Below are 23,764 nucleotides of genomic sequence, written 5' to 3'. Positions count from 1 at the left end.
CAGATATCAGTGGGCCTCACTCAATCCACAAGTGTCCAGTGTCCAAAAGTGTATGCAGAGATTCAAAATCTCCATTATCCTCTCGTCACTTTGGTCAAAGGCAGCTGTGCCATCGAGCGTGTCACATAGCGCTCAGATATCAGTGGGCCTCACACCATTCACAAGTGTCCAGTGTCCAAAAGTGTACGCAGAGATTCAAAATCTCCATTATCCTCTCGTCACTTTGGTCACAGGCAGCTGTGCCATCGAGCGTGTCACATAGCGCTCAGATATCAGTGGGCCTCACACCATCCACAAGTGTCCAGTGTCCAAAAGTGTACACAGAGATTCAAATTCTCCATTATCCTCTCGTCACTTTGGTCACAGGCAGCTGTGCCATCGAGCGTGTCACATAGCGCTCAGATATCAGTGGGCCTCACACCATCCACAAGTGTCCAGTGTCCAAAAGTGTACGCAGAGATTCAAAATCTCCATTATCCTCTCGTCACTTTGGTCACAGGCAGCTGTGCCATCAAGCGTGTCACATAGCGCTCAGATATCAGTGGGCCTCACACCATCCACAAGTGTCCAGTGTCCAAAAGTGTACGCAGAGATTCAAAATCTCCATTATCCTCTCGTCACTTTGGTCACAGGCAGCTGTGCCATCGAGCGTGTCACATAGCGCTCAGATATCAGTGGGCCTCACACCATCCACAAGTGTCCAGTGTCCAAAAGTGTACGCAGAGATTCAAAATCTCCATTATCCTCTCGTCACTTTGGTCACAGGCAGCTGTGCCATCGAGCGTGTCACATAGCGCTCAGATATCAGTGGGCCTCACACCATCCACAAGTGTCCAGTGTCCAAAAGTGTACGCAGAGATTCAAAATCTCCATTATCCTCTCGTCACTTTGGTCACAGGCAGCTGTGCCATCGAGCGTGTCACATAGCGCTCAGATATCAGTGGGCCTCACACCATTCACAAGTGTCCAGTGTCCAAAAGTGTACGCAGAGATTCAAAATCTCCATTATCCTCTCGTCACTTTGGTCACAGGCAGCTGTGCCATCGAGCGTGTCACATAGCGCTCAGATATCAGTGGGCCTCACACCATCCACAAGTGTCCAGTGTCCAAAAGTGTACGCAGAGATTCAAAATCTCCATTATCCTCTCATCACTTTGGTCACAGGCAGCTGTGCCATCGAGCGTGTCACATAGCGCTCAGATATCAGTGGGCCTCACTCAATCCACAAGTGTCCAGTGTCCAAAAGTGTATGCAGAGATTCAAAATCTCCATTATCCTCTCGTCACTTTGGTCAAAGGCAGCTGTGCCATCGAGCGTGTCACATAGCGCTCAGATATCAGTGGGCCTCACACCATCCACAAGTGTCCAGTGTCCAAAATTGTACGCAGAGATTCAAAATCTCCATTATCCTCTCGTCAGTTTGGTCACAGGCAGCTGTGCCATCGAGCGTGTCACATAGCGCTCAGATATCAGTGGGCCTCACACCATCCACAAGTGTCCAGTGTCCAAAAGTGTACGCAGAGATTCAAATTCTCCATTATCCTCTCGTCACTTTGGTCACAGGCAGCTGTGCCATCGAGCGTGTCACATAGCGCTCAGATATCAGTGGGCCTCACACCATCCACAAGTGTCCAGTGTCCAAAAGTGTACGCAGAGATTCAAAATCTCCATTATCCTCTCGTCACTTTGGTCACAGGCAGCTGTGCCATCAAGCGTGTCACATAGCGCTCAGATATCAGTGGGCCTCACACCTTCCACAAGTGTCCAGTGTCCAAAAGTGTACGCAGAGATTCAAAATCTCCATTATCCTCTCGTCACTTTGGTCACAGGCAGCTGTGCCATCGAGCGTGTCACATAGCGCTCAGATATCAGTGGGCCTCACACCATCCACAAGTGTCCAGTGTCCAAAAGTGTACGCAGAGATTCAAAATCTCCATTATCCTCTCGTCACTTTGGTCACAGGCAGCTGTGCTATCGAGCGTGTCACATAGCGCTCAGATATCAGTGGGCCTCACACCATCCACAAGTGTCCAGTATCCAAAAGTGTACGCAGAGATTCAAAATCTCCATTATCCTCTCGTCACTTTGGTCACAGGCAGCTGTGCCATCGAGCGTGTCACATAGCGCTCAGATATCAGTGGGCCTCACACAATCCACAAGTGTCCAGTGTCCAAAAGTGTACGCAGAGATTCAAAATCTACATTATCCTCTCGTCACTTTGGTCACAGGCAGCTGTGCCATCGAGCGTGTCACATAGCGCTCAGATATCAGTGGGCCTCACACCATTCACAAGTGTCCAGTGTCCAAAAGTGTACGCAGAGATTCAAAATCTCCATTATCCTCTCGTCACTTTGGTCACAGGCAGCTGTGCCATCGAGCGTGTCACATAGCGCTCAGATATCAGTGGGCCTCACACCATCCACAAGTGTCCAGTGTCCAAAAGTGTACGCAGAGATTCAAAATCTCCATTATCCTCTCTTCACTTTGGTCACAGGCAGCTGTGCCATCGAGCGTGTCACATAGCGCTCAGATATCAGTGGGCCTCACTCAATCCACAAGTGTCCAGTGTCCAAAAGTGTACGCAGAGATTCAAAATCTCCATTATCCTCTCGTCACTTTGGTCAAAGGCAGCTGTGCCATTGAGCGTGTCACATAGCGCTCAGATATCAGTGGGCCTCACACAATCCACAAGTGTCCAGTGTCCAAAAGTGTACGCAGAGATTCAAAATCTTCATTATCCTCTCGTCACTTTGGTCACAGGCAGCTGTGCCATCGAGCGTGTCACATAGCGCTCAGATATCAGTGGGCCTCACACCATCCACAAGTGTCCAGTGTCCAAAAGTGTACGCAGAGATTCAAAATCTCCATTATCCTCTTGTCACTTTGGTCACAGGCAGCTGTGCCATCGAGCGTGTCACATAGCGCTCAGATATCAGTGGGCCTCACTCCATCCACAAGTGTCCAGTGTCCAAAAGTGTACGCAGAGATTCAAAATCTCCATTATCCTCTCGTCACTTTGGTCACAGGCAGCTGTGCCATCGAGCGTGTCACATAGCGCTCAGATATCAGTGGGCCTCACACCATCCACAAGTGTCCAGTGTCCAAAAGTGTACGCAGAGATTCAAAATCTCCATTATCCTCTCGTCACTTTGGTCACAGGCAGCTGTGCCATTGAGCGTGTCACATAGCGCTCAAATATCAGTGGGCCTCACACAATCCACAAGTGTCCAGTGTCCAAAAGTGTACGCAGAGATTCAAAATCTCCATTATCCTCTCGTCACTTTGGTCACAGGCAGCTGTGCCATCGAGCGTGTCACATAGCGCTCAGATATCAGTGGGCCTCACACAATCGACAAGTGTCCAGTGTCCAAAAGTGTACGCAGAGATTCAAAATCTCCATTATCCTCTCGTCACTTTGGTCACAGGCAGCTGTGCCATCGAGCGTGTCACATAGCGCTCAGATATCAGTGGACCTCACACCATCCACAAGTGTCCAGTGTCCAAAAGTGTACGCAGAGATTCAAAATCTCCATTATCCTCTCGTCACTTTGGTCACAGGCAGCTGTGCCATCGAGCGTGTCACATAGCGCTCAGATATCAGTGGGCCTCACACCATCCACAAGTGTCCAGTGTCCAAAAGTGTACGCAGAGATTCAAAATCTCCATTATCCTCTCGTCACTTTGGTCACAGGCAGCTGTGCCATCGAGCGTGTCACATAGCGCTCAGATATCAGTGGGCCTCACACCATCCACAAGTGTCCAGTGTCCAAAAGTGTACGCAGAGATTCAAAATCTCCATTATCCTCTCGTCACTTTGGTCACAGGCAGCTGTGCCATCGAGCGTGTCACATAGCGCTCAGATATCAGTGGGCCTCACACCATCCACAAGTGTCCAGTGTCCAAAAGTGTACGCAGAGATTCAAAATCTCCATTATCCTCTCGTCACTTTGGTCACAGGCAGCTGTGCCATCGAGCGTGTCACATAGCGCTCAGATATCAGTGGGCCTCACACCATCCACAAGTGTCCAGTGTCCAAAAGTGTACGCAGAGATTCAAAATCTCCATTACCCTCTCGTCACTTTGGTCACAGGCAGCTGTGCCATCGAGCGTGTCACATAGCGCTCAGATATCAGTGGGCCTCACACCATCCACAAGTGTCCAGTGTCCAAAAGTGTATGCAGAGATTCAAAATCTCCATTATCCTCTCGTCACTTTGGTCACAGGCAGCTGTGCCATCGAGCGTGTCACATAGCGCTCAGATATCAGTGGGCCTCACACCATCCACAAGTGTCCAGTGTCCAAAAGTGTACGCAGAGATTCAAAATCTCCATTATCCTCTCGTTACTTTGGTCACAGGCAGCTGTGCCATCGAGCGTGTCACATAGCACTCAGATATCAGTGGGCCTCACACCATCCACAAGTGTCCAGTGTCCAAAAGTGTACGCAGAGATTCAAAATCTCCATTATCCTCTCGTCACTTTGGTCACAGGCAGCTGTGCCATCGAGCGTGTCACATAGCGCTCAGATATCAGTGGGCCTCACACCATCCACAAGTGTCCAGTGTCCAAAAGTGTACGCAGAGATTCAAAATCTCCATTATCATCTCGTCACTTTGGTCACAGGCAGCTGTGCCATCGAGCGTGTCACATAGCGCTCAGATATCAGTGGGCCTCACACCATCCACAAGTGTCCAGTGTCCAAAAGTGTACGCAGAGATTCAAAATCTCCATTATCCTCTCGTCACTTTGGTCACAGGCAGCTGTGCCATCGAGCGTGTCACATAGCGCTCAGATATCAGTGGGCCTCACACAATCCACAAGTGTCCAGTGTCCAAAAGTGTACGCAGAGATTCAAAATCTCCATTATCCTCTCGTCACTTTGGTCACAGGCAGCTGTGCCATCGAGCGTGTCACATAGCGCTCAGATATCAGTGGGCCTCACACCATCCACAAGTGTCCAGTGTCCAAAAGTGTACGCAGAGATTCAAAATCTCCATTATCCTCTCGTCACTTTGGTCACAGGCAGCTGTGCCATCGAGCGTGTCACATAGCGCTCAGATATCAGTGGGCCTCACACAATCCACAAGTGTCCACTGTCCACAAGTGTGTGCAGAAATTCTAAAACTCCCCTGTCCTATAGACACCTTGTACCTTGTTTTACATTACTATATAGTTTGTTGGATTTTGTCTACATTTCTACCAAAAATGAGGAAGGCTGGTGGAAGAGGCCGTGGAATTGGGCGGGGGTTGGCAGCTGGTAATGATGGTGTTGGTGGTGGATCTGATGGTATTGGCAAGAGCAAAATAGGACCGAATGCAGGAGGTGCTGACCCTGCGTCATCGTCTGGCTACATAAGGCCTCGACCGCTTAGTTTTCTAGGAGTTGGCAAACCGCTTTTAAAGGCAGAGCATCAGGAAAAAGTTTTGTCTTACATTGCTGACTCAGCCTCCAGCTCTATCGCCTCCTCTTCTTCAGTTGTAAAAAGTAAAAGCACTGAGTCGTCATTGGAGGCTCATGTTCATGAACCACACCTTTCCTTGTGTCCTTCACCCCAACCAAGATTGAAGGATGACGCAGGCCATACTACTGATTACTCCATGGAGCTGTTTTCACATACCATGCCTGGATTATCAAGTGAAATGGTGAATTACCCAGGCCAAGATGAATCTGACATGGAGTGCACTGATGCACAACCGCTGATGGATGATTCTGCTGGTACATTCACTCAGAGCACTACATTGTCCTCGCAGTGTACAGAGCCAGATTCTGACCCTGATGATACTCAGGTGCCCCTTCCCGCACACTATACCACCATACACGGTGACACAGAGGAAGGTGCACATGACATAGAAGAGGAGGTGATGGATGACCCAGTTGTTGTCCCAGATTGGCATCCATTGGGGGAAGAGGGTGCTGCTTCCAATAGCTCAGATGAGGAGCATCCACAGCAGACATCGACATCGCAACAGCTGTTATCTGGCAGGCCCGGAGCACTCCAAAGACAGGTTCCAAACATCAAAATAGTTGCTGGACAGCTTGTCCAGAGGGTCAAAAGATCACAGCGTGCTAGGCCGCAAAATGTCTGCCAAAGTAGGAAGAGTGCAGTGTGGCACTTTTTTGAACAAAATCCTCATGATCAGGCCAAGGTTATCTGTAAGAAGTGCACAAAGACCTTTAGCCGAGGGAAAAATCTGAAAAATTTGAATACCAGTTGCATGCTTAGACATTTAACCAGCATGCACTTGCAAGCGTGGACACAACACCAAACCTCAAGTGCCACATGTGCAACTGATCACAACGAAGGTAGTCAGCAACGCTACATTGTTTCCCCCACTGTAAGCCCACCGGTTAGCACAGCAGCAAATGTTGAGGTGTCGTTGCAAGGCCACAGCAGTCAGGGAATCCCACTGTTATATCAACGAAAGACTGATTCTAGGCCATCAGAAAGAACACCAACTCCATCACCATCATCAACCCTCTCTCAGTCCGCCCTGTCCACCGCTACTTCCACCATATGCAGCTCTCAAGTCCAGCTCACCCTCCCAGACACTATGAGTAGGTCAAGAAAGTACTCAGTCTCTCATCCGCGTACACTGGGTTTGAATGCCCACATTGCCAAACTAATCTCGTTTGAGATGATGCCCTTTCGGTTGGTGGAAAGCACAGCTTTCCGCGAACTCATGGCCTATGCAGTACCACGCTATGACCTACCCAGTCGCCACTTCTTCTCCCGCAAAGCCATCCCAGCCCTCCACCATCATGTGAAAGACCGCATTGTCCATGCACTCAAGCAGTCAGTGAGCGGAAAGGTGCACCTCACAACTGATGCATGGTCCAGTCGGCATGGCCAGGGCCGTTACGTGTCCATCACTGCGCACTGGGTTAATGTGGTGGATGCAGGGTCCACAGGGGACATCGGTGGTGGGACAGTGCTGCCTAGCCCACGGTATAGGAAACAGTTGGCTGTAGGCGTTCGACCCTCCTCCTCCTCCTCCAGAAGCGAAAGCTCGTCCACAGAGCGCAGTCGTACGAGCACTCCATCTGCAGCTGCCACTGTTGCACACGATGTGTCCCCCTATCGAGCAGCTAGTGGAAAGCGTCAGCAGGCTGTGTTGCAGATGATGTGTTTGGGCGACAGACACACCGCCGAGGTGCTGGCCGAGTACTTGAAGCGACAAACTGAGTCATGGCTGGGCAGTGTACATCTTGAGGCAGGCAAGGTAGTTAGTGATAACGGCCGTAATTTTGTGGCAGCCATAGCCCTTTCAAAACTCAGCCACATACCTTGCTTGGCTCACACCTTGAACCTGGTGGTGCAGTGCTTCCTCAAAAATTATCCGGAGTTAACAGCCCTGCTCCAGAAGGTGCGAAGACTGTGCGCGCACATCCGCCGGTCGCCTGTACACTCCGTTCGTATGCAGAAGCTGCAGCGATTGCTCCACCTTCCCAACCACCGCCTCATTATCGACATTGCAACAAGGTGGAACTCCACCCTGCACATGGTGGAGCGGCTGTGCGAGCAGAGGCAGGCCATAATGCATTTGTGGGAGGATACACGGCCAGGCACTTTGAGAGCAGACATGGAGTTGACAGGCGTGCAGTGGTCGAAGCTGAAAGACCTTTGTAAAGTCCTTCAGTGTTTTGAGGAATGCACACGGCTGGTAAGCGCAGACGACGCCATCCTAAGCATGAGCATCCCACTTATGCGTCTGCTCATGCAAACTTTGACGCACCTTAAGGAGCAGGCGTCTGCAGCCAATGTTGATGAGGAGGAAGAGGAGGAGGGAATCCTTGATGACATTCAGCCATTGTCTGCTCAGGGACCTCTCCTGGACGAGGTGGAGGAAGGAGAGGAGGAGGAGGAGGAGGAGGATGATGGGGATGATTACTTAGGGGAGGAGGATGCATCTCGTGGGGCAAGTGAAAATGTTGGCGTGGCAAGGTCTGGTACAGGGTTTGTGCGTGACTGGAGGGATGTGGATTTGCCAGAAAGTGCTCCTCCACCCAGCACTCGCAGTGCATCATTGACACCGGGAACATTGGCCCACATGTCAGATTATGCCTTGCGGATCCTAAAAAGGGACCCCCGCATTGCCAAAATGATGAACGATGATGACTACTGGTTGGCCAGCATCCTGGATCCACGCTATAAAGGCAAATTACAAAACATCATGCCACAGGAGAACCTTGACCTAATATTGGCTAATAAACAAGCAACTCTGGTAAATCGGTTGCTTGAGGCATTCCCAGCACACAGCAGCGGTGATGGTTCTCACAAGAGCCGTACGGGCCGGGGGCAGCTTGGCAGAGGTGTTCGTGGTGCACACAGCAGAAGTGGCGTTGGAGACAGGGATTTCATGACAATGTTGTGGACTGATTTTTCAAATACCGCTCACACAACTGGTAATACTGCATCGATGGAAAGTGACAGGAGACAGCAGTTGTCAACTATGGTTACAAACTACTTTTCCTCCCATATCGATGTTCTCCCACACAGGTCATTCCCCTTTGACTACTGGGCCGCTAAACTGGACACCTGGCCTGAATTGGTGTATAGACATATATTTTGAATGTGTACGCTATCCATACATGTTATCCGGGGATACGGTACCCTTTCTAACCTTTGTGCAATGACGTGCAATCCATACTGGGCCTAACACCGTCTGAGCCTGCCTCATGCTGTATAGACATATATTTTGAATGTGTACGCTATCCATACATGTCATCCGGGGATACGGTACCCTTTCTAACCTTTGTGCAATGACGTGCAATCCATACTGGGCCTAACACCGTCTGAGCCTGCCTCATGCTGTATAGACATATATTTTGAATGTGTACGCTATCCATACATGTTATCCGGGGATACGGTACCCCTTCTAACCTTTGTGCAATGACGTGCAATCCATACTGGGCCTAACACCGTCTGAGCCTTCCTCATGCTGTATAGACATATATTTTGAATGTGTACGCTATCCATACATGTTATCCGGGGATACGGTACCCTTTCTAACCTTTGTGCAATGACGTGCAATCCATACTGGGCCTAACACCGTCTGAGCCTGCCTCATGCTGTATAGACATATATTTTGAATGTGTACGCTATCCATACATGTTATCCGGGGATACGGTACCCTTTCTAACCTTTGTGCAATGACGTGCAATCCATACTGGGCCTAATACCGTCTGAGCCTGCCTCATGCTGTATAGACATATATTTTGAATGTGTACGCTATCCATACATGTTATCCGGGGATACGGTACCCTTTCTAACCTTTGTGCAATGACGTGCAATCCATACTGGGCCTAACACCGTCTGAGCCTGCCTCATGCTGTATAGACATATATTTTGAATGTGTACGCTATCCATACATGTTATCCAGGGATACGGTACCCTTTCTGACCTTTGTGCAATCACGTGCAATCCATACTGGGCGTGAGAACGGCTGGCGAGCTGTTAAGCAAGCTACAGCACCTGTCCAGACAAGTACAGGGATTCCCTAGCGAGGAGACTTATTTGATTGTTTTCAATGTTGGGACAGCAATTTTTGGGGAGCACTATACTCTGGAGAATGATAGATGGGGCCCACCATACACTGGAACATTCCAAAGGTGGACATCAGACACTGGAGCAGCATTTACAGGGCCCATTATACACTAGAGCATTAGAAATGGGGCCCATTATGTTTGGAGCATTATTTGGGCCCATAAGACAGTGGAGCTTCATCCATGGGGACCAACATATACTGTAGCATTATGTGGAGCTCATCATATACTGTTTCAAACATTATATGGGACCAATGATTTTGTATGGAGAAATAGATGGGCCTCGTCATGAGATGTAAAAAGTGAGGTATTTTTCATTGTACTATGCCGCTATTTCTCTGCCGTATCGGAGCATGATGAGTTGTGGTATGTGTTAAAGGGGCGCTCTTTCGCCCAGGGCACATGAAAACCTGCAGCCAGCCCTCCCCCCCACAAATTTAGCCAAATAACCCCCATTTTTCAGTGCGTAACTTGTATTATGAAGTTAATTAAGGTTGACAAGCTTAAGTAAGAAGAATTGATGCTTTTGGCATTCAAATGGGCACTGTAGGTGTTTTTCCTGTCCTCCTCTCACTGCCGACTTTTATTCCCCATTGACTTACATTGGGTTTCGTGTTTCGGGACGACCCCGACTTTTCCCTATAATCGGACGATCTTGCTCGACCCGACTTTTGGAAAAGTCGGGTTTCACGAAACGAAACGCGACCCTAAAAAACCAAAAGTCGCTCAACTCTAGTAGTCAGTGATAGCGGCTGTAATTTTGTGGCAGTTATAGCCCATGCAAAACTCACACACATACCTTGCCTGGCTCACACTTTGAACCTGGTGGTGCAGTGCTTCCTTAATAATTATCTGAAATTAACATCCCTGCTCCATAAGGTGCGAAGACTGTGCTCGCAGATCCATCGCTCGGCCGTACACTCCAGTCGTATACAGAAGCTGCAGTGATTGCTCCACCTAACCAAGCACCACCTAATCATAGATGTTGCAACAAGGTGGAACTCCACCCTGCACATGGTTGAGAGGCTGTGCGAACAGAGGCAGGCTGTAATGCATTTGTGGGAGGATACACAGGCAGGCAGTTTGAGGGAATATATGGAATTCTCGGGTGTGCAGTGGTCAAAGCTGAAAGACCTCTGTAAAGTCCTTCAGTGTTTTGAGGAGTGCACACGGCTGGTAAGTGCAGAGAACACCATCATAAGCATGAGCATCCCACTTATGCGTCTGCTCATGCAAAGTTTGACGCACATTAAGGAACAGGCATCTGCAGCGGAGGAGGAGGAGAGAAGCTTTGATGACAGTCAGTCATTGTCTGGTCAGGGAACTGTCCTGGACGAGGTGGAGTAAGAAGAGGAAGAGGAGGAGGATGAGGATGAGGGGGATGATTATTTTGGGCAGGAGGATGTTTCTCAGGGGGCAAGAGAGAATGTTGGCGTTCCAAGGTCAGGGGCAGTGTTTGTGCGTGACTGTAGGGATGTAGACTTGCCAGAAACTGCTCCTCCACCCACCACGGGCAGTGCATCATTGACACCTGATACATTGGCCCACATGTGCGATTATGCCTTGCGGATCCTAAAAAGAGACCCCCGCATTGTCAAAATGATGAGGGATGATGACTATTGGCTGGCCAGCATCCTCGATCCACCTTACAAAGGCAAATTACACAACATCATGCCACAGGAGAACCTAGAGACCTAGAGATAATACTGGCAAACAAACAAGCAACTCTGGTAAACCGTTTGTTTGAGGCTTTCCCAGCACACAGCAGCGGTGCTGGTTCTCGCACAAGCCATAGTGGGCACAATGGAAGAGGTGTTCGTGGTGCACACAGCAGAAGTGGCGTCGGAGACAGGGGTTTAATGACCATGTTGTGGAATGATTTCTCAAGTACTGCTCACACGACTGCTAATACTGCATCGATTAAAAGTGACAGGAAGCAGCAGTTGTCAACTATGGTTACAAACTACTTTTCCTCCCATATCGATGTTCTCCCTCACAGGTCATTCCCCTTTGACTACTGGGCCTCTAAACTGGACGCCTGGCCTGAATTGGCACAATATGCCTTACACGAGCTCGCTTGCCCTGCTGCTAGTGTGTTATCTGAAAGAGTCTTCAGTGCTGCTGGATCAATCCTGACAGAAAAAAGGACCCATCTGTTGACCCAAAATGTTGATGATCTAACCTTCATTAAAATGAACCATGCATGGGTTTCAAAGGATTTTGTACCACCTTCCCCTGATGACACATAGGTTACCAGAAAAGTGCCTCGGTTTTTTTACCTCCTCTTCCTCGGACTTGCACAATTACACCCTTTGCAGCAGCTGAATGTCCAGCCAACACATCTACATATGCCAACTTTTAAACCTTCATAACTGGGCTGCCCACCCCTCCCCCAAAGGCTGGGGTCAAGACCTGGCGCACCTGGGCAAGTGCCATTGCTCTGAACAGGTGGATGGGCCGACTGATGGCCGACGGCAATGACACAGGGCCCCTCATAGTACAATACAGTGTCTCAGATGGTGGGAGGGCCCACTCGCCGTCAGACACACCAGAATACTCTGAGGGGCCCTGTGCCAGTACCGTCGACCACAATTGTGCCCCCTCTGCTTGGTCATGGCCACAGCACTTGAAAGTTGCAATACTTACCTCTCCCTGCTCCACCGCTGTGTAGTCTTGGCAGTAAAATCCTTCACAGGGACGGCCACTAGAAATTTGGTGTATTGATCAATGATGGTTAAGATGTAGCTATGGCCTGTCCTGCCGGCCTCTACCTTCAGATGATCAATGGCTACCATTTGAAATGGACGTCAACTTACAAGCGGATGCAGTGGTGGTTTATGATCACCTTTCACAGTTGTGATAGTCACAGACATGTGACATTCCTGCCACCATTTTTCAATGTCTCCTCTCATGCCAATCCAATGGAATCACCTACGGCCTGTGGCTTCTGTCTTTTGTACTCCAAAATGACCAGACACATCATGATAGGCAGTGAGGACCATGGGTACATCTCTCCCTGTGATCACAATTTGATGGAGACGAGTAACGGTGATGTGATCCACGCTACTGCGATAAAGCAATCCTTTCTTCACAAAGAACCTTTTTCACTTTCTCCACAGACACAGTAATTGAGGGTCTGCATCGCCTCTGCAACATAAACCGGGAGGTTTTCCTGCGATGAGTAATTCCAAAATTTCTGCTAACACTCGATTTTGCGTCTATACTTGTATCCATGTAGTTTCCAGTAGCGGAGATTCTTGACTGGCTTACTGAGATTGAAATATATACGAACATTTAAAAGTACCACAACACTGTACACTGATGTACGCTATGAATACCTTTCCCTTTTTCTACTTTTTTAATTCTGGTGTAATATATAGTGAACCTGTGAGTGTCTGTGTCTGACACCGGAAATATAGATGGAAATTTAACCCTAGACTGGACACACCTGGTATGTGCTGATACAGTACCTTGTTTCAAAAATTTGTTTAAGGTATCATCTGTACGATAACCAACTGTAGGGGGGGACCCTCTTCTTGCCACAGACAAACACGAGACTGAGACAGTGTTTGTATTGAACAGGTCCGTTTTAGTGCCCATCCTTCTGTCGAAAACAGCAATTCACCGTGTAAGGCAATTCACCATTCTGTCTGTTACTCCGGCAATATATTTGGAACTTTAAGATTACCCCAACACTGTATACAGCTGTACGCCTGTGTTACATAACCCATTTACAGCTTTTCATATTCTTGTGTAATCCATACTGGGCCTGAGAGCGTTTGTGTCTGCCTCCTGAAATGCATACAGAGAATCAGAATGTTTACACTATACTATATATACCTTGTATCTGGTGATACTGTTCCTCTTTTTCAACTTGTTATTTTATTGGGTAATCTATACTGAGCCTGTGAGCTTCTGTGTATGCCTCAAGAACTATATACGGAGATTTACTGTTATCCATATACTGTATAGAGCTGTACGCTTCTGATACAGTACCATATATCTGCTGGTATTTTGGGTCCATTTTAAAATACATGAGGAAGTATGGTGTAAGAGGATGCGGATGTGGGCGTGGAGGGCCACCTGGTACTGATGGTGGTGGTGGTGCATCTGCTGGTAGAGCCAAAAACACAATAGCAGCTAAGGCAGGAGGTGTTGAGCCAGCATCATGGTGTACTGTAGCTCTGGAAGGCCTGTAAGGCTCCCTTTTCTGGGAGTAGGTAGACTGCTTTTAAAGCCGGAGTATCAGAAATTGTTTGTGGCTTACATTGCTGAAACAGCCTCCAGCTCTATTGCCTCCTCTTCTGAAGTTGTAAAAATTGCAAGCACTGAGTCGTAACTGCAGGCTTCTGGTCAGGAGCAACCCCTTTCCTTGTGTCCTTCACCCACACCAAAAGTGAAGGATGTGGAAGCACGCACCTCAGATTACTCCATGGAGCTCTTTTCACATACCATGCCTGGATTAATTAAAAATAGGGCCCATCATGTACTGGAGCAATGTAAATGGGGCAGATCAGACACTGGAGCAGCATCTAAGGGGCACATTATACACTGGAGCATAACAAATGTGGCCCATTATATATGGAGCATTATTAGAGCCCATGATACACTGGAGCATCATCCATGAGGCCCATGGTGTACTGGAGCAATGTAAATGGGGCAGATCAGACACTGGAGCAGCATCTAAGGGGCACATTATACACTGGAGCATTACAAATGTGGCCCATTATATATGGAGCATTATTAGAGCCCATCAGACACTGGAGCATCATCCATGAGGCCCATCATGTACTGGAGCAATGTAAATGGGGCAGATCAGACACTAGAGCAGCATCTAAGGGGCACATTATACACTGGAGCATTACAAATGGGGCCCATTATATATGGAGCATTATTAGAGCCCATCATACACTGGAGCATCATCCATGAGGCCCATCATGTACTGGAGCAATGTAAATGGGGCAGATCAGACACTGGAGCAGCATCTAAGGGGCACATTATACACTGGAGCATTACAAATGGGGCCCATTATATATGGAGCATTATGTGGAGCTCATCAGATACTGTATGGAAGATTATATGTGACTAATTATTTGGTATGGAGAAATATATGGGGCTCATTATTCTGTATGGCGCACAATGTGGTGGCCATAACACTGTATGGAGTAATATACTGTCCTGCTTTTGAGCTATTGTACAATTTAAATTAGATCAGTCATGTCATGTAAGCAGTAGTGTTGAGCATTCCGATACCGCAAGTATCGGGTATCGGCCGATATTAGCGGTATCGGAATTCCAATACTTAGTTCCGATACTTTTGTCATATCGGATTCCGGAATCGTAATCGGAATAGGAAGTTCCCATCATGCTATGAGCCTGCTTGCTTTGATTAAGCCAATGGGAATCCTCCGAAGTGTGGGCACATCCTGTTAGGCATGTAGGCATGTTAACTATTGGCATGGCTGTGATTGGCTGCCGAAATGATGTCATGATGCACTATAAAAGCCACCGCAGCCGCCATTTCTGGTCACTCTGCTGTGAATTCAGTTAGGGACAGGCTGCTGTAGAAGACTGTGAGGGACAGTTAGAAATAGCGATTCCACCAAACATCTAGTGCTTTACCCAGGCTACATAAACCACCACTGTAGCCTTTTTTGCCCTAGCAGCAGTGTTCACAGCTGTCTGCAAGGGCTGTGTGAGTGCAGCTCACGCTGTGGAGTGGGTCCTGCAGCCACGTCAGGCTGTAGGCCACCCAGTTTGATCACTGCTGCCTCATACATCTTTTATTTTTTGAGCTGCATTTTTTACATAATTTCAATCTAGTGTGCTTCCATCCGTATCCATATACGTTGGTTGCAAACACTAGTAGTAGACAGCGGAGCCTTTCTGCAGCCTTTCAGTGCTAGTGTCCACTTTGCTGCACTGTTCACGGCTGTCTGAGAGGTCTCTGACTGTGTGTGAGTGCAGCTCACGCTGAGTAGTGTGTCCTGCAGCTACGTCTGGCTGTAGGACGCTCAGCGTGCGTCAGTGCCTCACACATATTTTTATTTGAGTGCAGCTCATTTTTTCTTCTATTAGTGTGCATCCATCCGTCTCCATCTACGGTGGTTGCAAACACTATATAGGAGTACACAGCGGAGCCTTTCTGCAGCCTGTCAGTGCCAGTGCCCACTTAGCTGCACTGTTGACGGCTGTCTGAGAGGCCTCTGACTGTGTGTGAGTGCAGCTCACGCTGAGTAGAGTGTCCTGCAGCTACGTCTGGTTGTAGGACGCTCAACGTGCGTCACTGCCTCACACATATTTGTCTTTGAGTGCAGCTCATTTTTTCTTCTCCTATTAGTGTGCATCCATCCGTATCCATCAACATTGGTTGGTTGCAAACACTATATAGGAGTAGATAGAGGAGCCTTTTTTTCTGGCTTGTGCCCTGCCGGCGCAGCCAGATTAGTATTACCCAATTTTTTTGGAGCCTCATCTTTTGCATTGTAGGTTACCTGCCTGCATTGTAATAGCTCCAACAAGTTGGTGATACTATCAGTTTCAATTCTTTGTTCACATACTTTGAGTTTGTTTCCAACAAAGAAACCACAAAAAAAGTTCACCAAACACTACATTTGGAACTTGTGTAGGCCACATCAGCTCCTATTAAAGTCTAGTCCACACACACACACTTCATAAAATTAGTGTTTCTTGTACCTGTAACCAGCTGTTCAGGAATAAGCACACTAAGGCCCCCCTTTGTACTTTTTTGCCTATCTTAAGCAGTCTTGCAAGATGAAGAAGGCAGGGAGTAAGGCGCGTGGGCGTGGGCTTGGGCGTGGAGTTTCAGCAGGGAGAGGACGTGGGGATTCTGCAGGGAGAGGACGTGGGTATTCTACAGGTAGAGGACGTGGGGATTCTGGGCCTGCTGCGGGCACCAGTGGATCAGCATCCCCCAGTTTTAGCAGGCAACAGTCCTTTATGCGCAGCTTTGTAGGACCTCAACGTACCCCACTGCTGCGGGAGGAACAAATTGAAGCCGTTGTCGGATGGATGGCAGCTAACGCATCGACTTCAATTACTTCCGCATCCTCTCAGGGTCAGAGCACCGAAGAGCAACCATCTGTCTCTTCACCACCTGCCAAAGTGCCCAGGCAGTCAGAGAGACATGGACAGGAGCCATCACAGTCTCTACTTCTGTTCTCGGAATCTGTTGGCTTGGAAAGAGGGGGCCAGCCAAGCAGCATTCCTGAATGTGAAGAAGAGGGAGTATGCAGTGATGCGCAACTTCTTTGTCCCTCTGAATCTGAAGAGGCGAGTGGGCCAGTGCCTATGGTCAGCACACCTCAGTACGCATCAGATGATGACGAGACTCAGTTGCCACTTTCTGGTGCGTACGGTGCTGGCGAGACAACCCCGGAGAAGCAGCTGTTTGAAGAGGGGAGGGAAGATGATGAGGTCCTTGACCCATCATGGCGTGAGCAACAGGAAGGTGGTGGGAGCAGCTCGGAGGAAGAGATTCCCCTACCGGCCAAAACAGGAGGCAGAGGGAGGGGGAAGACTTGGTTGCCTGTACCCTCCACTTCGGCACCCGTTAGGAGCATTCCTCCTTCCAAAGGCAAACCGGGCGCTCACAAGAGTTGCAGTGCGTGGTCCTTTTTTGACACAGTTGCAGATTACATTTGCTTTGTCAAATGCAAGCTGTGTCATCAGAGAGTCAAAAGAGGGAGAAATGTCAGCAACCTCAATACCACAAATATGTGGAAACATGTGCGCACCAAGCACGAGTTGGAGTTGCAGAGACACCCTGAAGACGTAGGCCAACGTACAGCACCACCTACCACCTCTTCAGTTCGTGTTGGGCCCTCTTCCTCCAGCTCACACACTGCTGGTTCGGCTTCCTCACAGGATTGCCAAGGAAGAACCTCTGCCACTGTTGTCCGGAGACCTTGTCAGATTACACCCATAGCAGCACGTTCCCATCCATCACAGCCATCGGTAGCACAGGCATGGGATAAAAGGCGCCCTTACTCGGCAAACCATCCCCGAGCACAGTCTCTGAATGCTGGCATTGCCAAACTTCTGGCAGTTGAAATGCTGTCATTCAGGCTGGTGGACACTGACACCTTCCGGGACTTAATGGCATTGGCAGTCCCCCAATACAACGTGCCCAGCCGCTTTTATTTCAGCAGGCGAGCCGTCCCTGCCCTGCAGAAACATGTTGAGGGCAAAATAAAACATGCGCTACTAAACGCCGTTAGTAGCAAGGTCCACCTGACCACCGATGCGTGGACCAGTAACCATGGACAGGGACGATACCTTTCCCTCACTGCCCACTGGGTCAATGTTGTGGAGCCGGGTACGGATCTGGAGAGTGGCGCTGTACGTGTTCTTCCAACGCCACGGATTGCAGGACTCCAGTCTGTACACATAGACTCCTCCTCCTACTCAAGTTCCTCAGAAACAGCAGAGCAGGAGCCTGTTACGACCGATATGAGCACAGCCGTGGCCAAACGTCAACAGGCTGTACTCAAATTAATTTCTTTGGGGAATCGAAGCCACACAGCGCAGGAGCTCTGGAATGCTATCAAGCTGGAGAGCGATGTGTGGTTTGGGCCAGCGAATCTCCAGCCGGGCTTGGTAGTGTGTGACAATGGCCGAAATCTGGTGGCAGCTCTTGGCCTAGGCAACCTCACACACATCCCATGTCTGGCACATGTTCTTAACTTGGTCGTGCAGAGCTTTCTGAGGGACTATCCGGATCTTGCTGCACTGTTGCACAAGGTCCGCATAGAGTGCGCTCACTTGCGACGTTCCAGCACGGCAAGATCGCGCCTCGCTGCTCTGCAGCGACGATTTGGCCTTCCGGAACATCGCATCATATGTGACCTACCCACCCGGTGGAATTCAACGTTACATATGTTGGAGCGGTTGTGTGAGCAGCAGGCAGCAGTCATGGAGTACCAGCTGCATCAGGCGCAAACAAGTCGCACTGTGCGCCGTTCACACTTCAGCACCATTGAGTGGGCCTCTATGAAGGACATCTGCCTCGTTTTGCGTGCCTTCGATGAATCCACACGGATGGCGAGTGCAGATGATGCACTAGTCAGCATGACTGTCCCCCTTATCTGCCTGCTTCAACAAACACTGCAAGCACTAAGGGATGAGGTTTCAGAAGAGGTGGAGGATGAGGAGTCCCAAATGCCATCTGCTTCTGGACAGTCTGCGCTACGTGTTTCCTCACAAAGGCCTAGGCAGGGGACACTTTGTGAGGAGGATGAGGAGGAGTCGATGGAGGAGGAAGACATCTCTCCAGAGGAGGGAGGTACACAAACCTCTACTCAGTATGTACAGCGAGGGTGGGTTGATGCAGAGCAGGCCGAGGTCACGCCTCAAACAGGGGACAGCGGTTCTTTGGCAGTTGGGAGTCTGCAGCACATGGTTGATTTCATGCTGCAGTGCCTGAGAAACGACCGCCGCATCGCCCACATTCTCGTCTCGGCTGATTATTGGGTGTACACCCTCCTAGATCCTCGCTACCGGGACAGCGTACAAAGGCTCATACCAACGTTGAACCGGGAGCGTAAAATGCGGGAGTACGAAGAGTCACTGGTGCAGTCCATAATGTTTTCCATTCCACCCGACAGCATTGTTGCTAGTGCTTTACAAAGCAGCTCTGTGCGTCGAGGCAGTGGAGGAAACTCTGCACAAAGAGGGAGCAGAGGCAGCGCCGCAGCACAAGGCAAGACCACTATGGCCCAAATGTGGCAAAGTTTTGTGTGTCCACCTCAATTGTCTACACCATCAGCGACGCCTCGAGTCAGCAGGAGGCAACGCTTCCGTCAGATGGTGTCAGACTACATGTCTTGCCCTGTCGCTGTACTCCCAGATGGCTCTTCCCCCTTCAAGTTTTGGGTCTCTAAGCTGGATACATGGCCAGAGCTTAGCCAGTATGCATTGGAGGTGCTGGCTTGCCCTGCTGCCAGTGTATTATCGGAACGTGTCTTTAGTGCCGCAGGTGGTGTACTAACAGACCGTCGCACGCGACTATCTTCCGATAATGTTGACCGGCTGACTTTTCTGAAAATGAACAAGGCCTGGATCTCCAAAGACTTTGCCATTCCTCTTACAGACTAAATTAGTGGTTGGCAACTGTATCCAGGTCTGCTGGTGTGTTCATTTTTCTACCACCTGAACTATAATCCCTTTGCTTCAACACAGCCAGTTGTCGCTCAGATGTGTCGTCTGCACAGAGAAACACACTAGCTCCTGTGTTAGTGGGGTTCAGTAATGCCAGCTGATCCCCTGCTGTGTGGACGGCAAAGTCACCAGCTCCATCAACATTCAAACCACTACTGATTTTTAACCGTGCCCAACTTAGGTCTCTGGCTCCACTGTCTCTACTATTTCCCCTGACCTCCAACCCCGCCATCTACATCTCTGAAGTGGCGTCAGCACAATCTACACTTGTTCCTGTGTTCCTGTGGCTCAGTCCCATCAGTTTATCCCCTGATGTGTGTCCGGCAAGGTCTCCTGCTCTGTCCACATTCCCATAACCAGTAGTGGGAATGAGGACAGAGCTGGCGAACTTGCCGGACAAACATCAGGGGATCAACTGACGGGACTGAGCACCAGTAACACAGGAACAAGTGTAGATTGTGCTGACGCCACTTCAGAGATGTAGCTGGCGGGGTTGGAGGCCAGGGTAAATAGTAGAGACAGTGGAGCCAGAGGCCTAAGTGGAGCATGGTTAGAATCAGTAGTAGTCCACAACCTCCATAAAAACCGCTGCCCATTGGCCTCTGCATGGGGCATGCGTAATCCTGGGCTCCAACAGTGTCAGTTGGTGTTCAGAAGTGTCGTCTCCACAGAGCCAAACACATTCGTTAGAGTGTTAGTGGGGTTCAGCACTGCCAGCCGTTCCCCTGCTGTGGAGATGGCAAGTCTCCTGCTGCCTTCACCTGCCAAAATCCAGTAGGCCCCAGCCTGCTCCTCGCCTAATCCTGGGCTCCAACAGCGTCAGTTGGTGTTCAGAAGTGTCGTCTCCACAGAGCCAAACACATTCGTTAGAGTGTTAGTGGGGTTCAGCACTGCCAGCTGTTCCCCTGCTGTGGAGATGGCAAGTCTCCTGCTGCCTTCACCTGCCAAAATCCAGTAGGCCCCAGCCTGCTCCTCGCCTAATACTGGGCTCCAACAGCGTCAGTTGGTGTTCAGAAGTGTCGTCTCCACAGAGCCAAACACATTCGTTCAAGTGTTAGTGGGTTTCAGCACTGCCAGCTGTTCCCCTGCTGTGGAGATGGCAAGTCTCCTGCTGCCTTCACCTGCCAAAATCCAGTAGGCCACAGCCTGCTCCTCGCCTAATCCTGGGCTCCAACAGCGTCAGTTGGTGTTCAGAAGTGTCGTCTCCACAGAGCCAAACACATTCGTTAGAGTGTTAGTGGGGTTCAGCACTGCCAGCTGTTCCCCTGCTGTGGAGATGGCAAGTCTCCTGCTGCCCTCACCTGCCAAAATCCAGTAGGCCCCAGCCTGCTCCTCGCCTAATCCTGGGCTCCAACAGCGTCAGTTGGTGTTCAGAAGTGTCATCTCCACAGAGCCAAACACATTCGTTCAAGTGTTAGTGGGGTTCATCATTGCCAGCTGATCCCCTGCTGTGGAGATGGCAGTCTCTCCTGCTGTCTCCGCATTACAAAGACAGTAGGCCTCTGCCTACATCCTCCTATTTCCTGGGCTTCAACTCAGCCAGTTGTAGCTCGGAAGTGCCGTCCACACGGAAAGAGATACTTGCTCCCGTGTCTCAGTGGGGTTCAGTAACGTCAGCTGATCCCCTGCTGTGTGGATGGCAGTCTCTCCTGCTGTCACCTCATTCAAAATACAGTAGGCCTCTGCCTACACCCTCCTATTTCCTGGGCTTCAACACAGCCAGTTGTAGTTCGGAAGTGCCGTCCACACGGAAAGAGATACTTGCTCCCGTGTCTCAGTGGGGTTCAGTAACGTCAGCTGATCCCCTGCTGTGTGGATGGCAGTCTCTCCTGCTGTCACCTCATTCAAAATACAGTAGGCCTCTGCCTACACCCTCCTATTTCCTGGGCTTCAACACAGCCAGTTGTAGTTCGGAAGTGCCGTCCACACGGAAAGAGATACTTGCTCCCGTGTCTCAGTGGGGTTCAGTAACGTCAGCTGAACCCCTGCTGTGTGGATGGCAGTCTCTCCTGCTGTCACCTCATTCAAAATACAGTAGGCCTCTGCCTACACCCTCCTATTTCCTGGGCTTCAACACAGCCAGTTGTAGTTCGGAAGTGCCGTCCACACGGAAAGAGATACTTGCTCCCGTGTCTCAGTGGGGTTCAGTAACGTCAGCTGATCCCCTGCTGTGTGGATGGCAGTCTCTCCTGCTGTCACCTCATTCAAAATACAGTAGGCCTCTGCCTACACCCTCCTATTTCCTGGGCTTCAACACAGCCAGTTGTAGTTCGGAAGTGCCGTCCACACGGAAAGAGATACTTGCTCCCGTGTCTCAGTGGGGTTCAGTAATGTCAGCTGATCCCCTGCTGTGTGGATGGCAGTCTCTCCTGCTGTCACCTCATTCAAAATACAGTAGGCCTCTGCCTACACCCTCCTATTTCCTGGGCTTCAACACAGCCAGTTGTAGTTCGGAAGTGCCGTCCACACGGAAAGAGATACTTGCTCCTGTGTCTCAGTGGGGTTCAGTAACGTCAGCTGATCCCCTGCTGTGTGGATGGCAGTCTCTCCTGCTGTCACCTCATTCAAAATACAGTAGGCCTCTGCCTACACCCTCCTATTTCCTGGGCTTCAACACAGCCAGTTGTAGTTCGGAAGTGCCGTCCACACGGAAAGAGATACTTGCTCCCGTGTCTCAGTGGGGTTCAGTAACGTCAGCTGATCCCCTGCTGTGTGGATGGCAGTCTCTCCTGCTGTAACCTCATTCAAAATACAGTAGGCCTCTGCCTACACCCTCCTATTTCCTGGGCTTCAACACAGCCAGTTGTAGTTCGGAAGTGCCGTCCACACGGAAAGAGATACTTGCTCCCGTGTCTCAGTGGGGTTCAGTAATGTCAGCTGATCCCCTGCTGTGTGGATGGCAGTCTCTCCTGCTGTCACCTCATTCAAAATACAGTAGGCCTCTGCCTACACCCTCCTATTTCCTGGGCTTCAACACAGCCAGTTGTAGTTCGGAAGTGCCGTCCACACGGAAAGAGATACTTGCTCCCGTGTCTCAGTGGGGTTCAGTAATGTCAGCTGATCCCCTGCTGTGTGGATGGCAGTCTCTCCTGCTGTCACCTCATTCAAAATACAGTAGGCCTCTGCCTACACCCTCCTATTTCCTGGGCTTCAACACAGCCAGTTGTAGTTCGGAAGTGCCGTCCACACGGAAAGAGATACTTGCTCCCGTGTCTCAGTGGGGTTCAGTAATGTCAGCTGATCCCCTGCTGTGTGGATGGCAGTCTCTCCTGCTGTCACCTCATTCAAAATACAGTAGGCCTCTGCCTACGCCCTCCTATTTCCTGGGCTTCAACACAGCCAGTTGTAGTTCGGAAGTGCCGTCCACACGGAAAGAGATACTTGCTCCCGTGTCTCAGTGGGGTTCAGTAATGTCAGCTGATCCCCTGCTGTGTGGATGGCAGTCTCTCCTGCTGTCACCTCATTCAAAATACAGTAGGCCTCTGCCTACACCCTCCTATTTCCTGGGCTTTAACACAGCCAGTTGTAGTTCGGAAGTGCCGTCCACACGGAAAGAGATACTTGCTCCCGTGTCTCAGTGGGGTTCAGTAACGTCAGCTGATCCCCTGCTGTGTGGATGGCAGTCTCTCCTGCTGTCACCTCATTCAAAATACAGTAGGCCTCTGCCTACACCCTCCTATTTCCTGGGCTTCAACACAGCCAGTTGTAGTTCGGAAGTGCCGTCCACACGGAAAGAGATACTTGCTCCCGTGTCTCAGTGGGGTTCAGTAACGTCAGCTGATCCCCTGCTGTGTGGATGGCAGTCTCTCCTGCTGTCACCTCATTCAAAATACAGTAGGCCTCTGCCTACACCCTCCTATTTCCTGGGCTTCAACACAGCCAGTTGTAGTTCGGAAGTGCCGTCCACACGGAAAGAGATACTTGCTCCCGTGTCTCAGTGGGGTTCAGTAACGTCAGCTGATCCCCTGCTGTGTGGATGGCAGTCTCTCCTGCTGTAACCTCATTCAAAATACAGTAGGCCTCTGCCTACACCCTCCAATTT

The sequence above is a fragment of the Dendrobates tinctorius genome, unplaced genomic scaffold (genome assembly GCF_039654945.1).
Source record: "Dendrobates tinctorius isolate UK_male_01 unplaced genomic scaffold, ASM3965494v1 ptg000240l, whole genome shotgun sequence".
Lineage (NCBI taxonomy): Eukaryota > Metazoa > Chordata > Amphibia > Anura > Dendrobatidae > Dendrobates > Dendrobates tinctorius.
The sequence above is the reverse complement of the archived record's forward strand: the minus strand, read 5'-3'. Positions refer to the sequence as shown.